At 43.7% G+C, this 1,312-nt stretch overlaps 1 pseudogene; it reads right to left on the reverse strand.

The window, feature by feature from the left end:
• Positions 1 to 326: 326 nt before the first annotated feature.
• On the reverse strand, positions 327 to 1,055 carry LOC113244960 (pre-mRNA-splicing regulator WTAP-like; annotated as a pseudogene).
• Positions 1,056 to 1,312: the final 257 nt, after the last annotated feature.

A 1,312-nucleotide genomic window follows, 5' to 3' on the forward strand; every position in this document is an offset into this window, starting at 1 on the left:
TTCATGACTATTAAATTGGTTCTTAACAAATAAACGCTTTTAAGGCAAAATTCACCTCGTTTGAGTTTTGACTGAGAAGTTCAACAACAATCACAGTCTTCTTGGCAACGCTGATTAACAGTGTCTCGAAGTCGCTACGCTCAAGGTTAAGAGTGGTGGATATCCCATTTTTACATTTTACTGGAATTTTACATGTTCAATTCATGATTTTAAATCTGTAGGTTTTCATTCCTCCAAACTGAAGACGCAGTGTGCCACAGACATGCTATTTCCATTGCTCCCTCTCTTTTCTTCAAACAGAAACATTTCTCAAGTGTCTACACATGTTAGAACTGCAATTTTTCAGAGGCAGCCCCTTTTTTGGAATAGTCCCATGCCATCAGGCCTCAGAAGCAAGGGGAGGGGGAAGAGAAAAGAGCTAAAACACAAGTTTCACTTGGTAAGTTTGACATTAACCATTCCAAGCTGGGTACTATAAAAATGTGGCGCTTTTTTTGGCTCAGAAATCTGAGTTTTGGTGTGGAAACCAGTTGGTGGCTGTCCCACCAAAGCTTTGTCCTAGTGGAACTATCAGAGTCGTCTTGACTGGGGAGTATGATTTGTTTATCGACCAGGTGTAAACCTCCAGGCACTCAGTTCATTTGGGGCTTGTTCTAGTTTGTCTTTAGTCTATTACAGTTCACCTTTGCTTTTTAGGAACTAACAAGTTGATCCCTGGGTCTACCACTGTTGATCTCAGTTGGGCAGCACTAGGCTGCTGGGCTTGTTGCAGGTACTGGATTTGAGAAGCACGCTTGCATCTCTTGCTCCTTGGTTGCTCCTCACATTGCAAGGATGTTTTCCCTGTGAGCAGACTCTTGTAACTGCTTTGGTTTTTCTTCGGACTCCCATAAGCCAGTTACATCGTTAGAAGTAAGATCTGTGTACTTGCCCTCCAAAGCTTGGATACATGCTTCACATTGTTTCCATCCTCAAATTAAATCACCAGGTGCTATACCTTTGAAGTCTCTTTTACTCAGGAGAAACTTTTTGGGAAGAGGTTTCTCCTTGGTCATCTTGAATGCTTTTCAGAGGGAGGCCTCAGCCCACTCACATAGGCCAAGCTCAGGCTGCTGGATCACCACCCAGGCCTCCAGAGCACACCAGCGCTGCCCCAAGCTCCTCCTCCCGCGACAGCCCTGCCTTCCCCTTTATTTGTGGTCTCACTGCCACAGAATGACTGTGGTTTTCTTGTAATATATTTGCCTGATTTATCATATCACAGTAATAGTGACCTGATAGAACGAGTTGAGAAGTGTAATCTAGTTTTTGG

The sequence above is a fragment of the Ursus arctos genome, unplaced genomic scaffold (assembly GCF_023065955.2).
Source record: "Ursus arctos isolate Adak ecotype North America unplaced genomic scaffold, UrsArc2.0 scaffold_12, whole genome shotgun sequence".
NCBI classification, from domain to species: domain Eukaryota; kingdom Metazoa; phylum Chordata; class Mammalia; order Carnivora; family Ursidae; genus Ursus; species Ursus arctos.